Below are 310 nucleotides of genomic sequence, written 5' to 3'. Positions count from 1 at the left end.
CTCATGTTGCTCCTTTGCTACAACGAAAGAGGAAATAGTGAAATGAAATAAGCAGAGGGAAAGGAAAATCATCATTATCATCAGTTACGAACTTGTTGCCGGAAGTTGATATGAAACAGAACGTTTATAAAAATAATTGTGCAATACTGTTATCACAGGATCCGGTTATTGTGACTAGCTCTTCTAAGAGACTTAGACGTGTTATTGCACGTGTTATTCCATGAAAACGAAATGTAAATTAAGATGATTTTTTGTTAATTATGTAGGCTGACTATATGAGTTTTTCTTTATCGGCATTTCTAGGATAAAC

Source organism: Penaeus monodon, chromosome 32, assembly GCF_015228065.2.
Source record: "Penaeus monodon isolate SGIC_2016 chromosome 32, NSTDA_Pmon_1, whole genome shotgun sequence".
NCBI lineage: Eukaryota > Metazoa > Arthropoda > Malacostraca > Decapoda > Penaeidae > Penaeus > Penaeus monodon.
Note: the sequence above shows the minus strand (reverse complement) of the source record.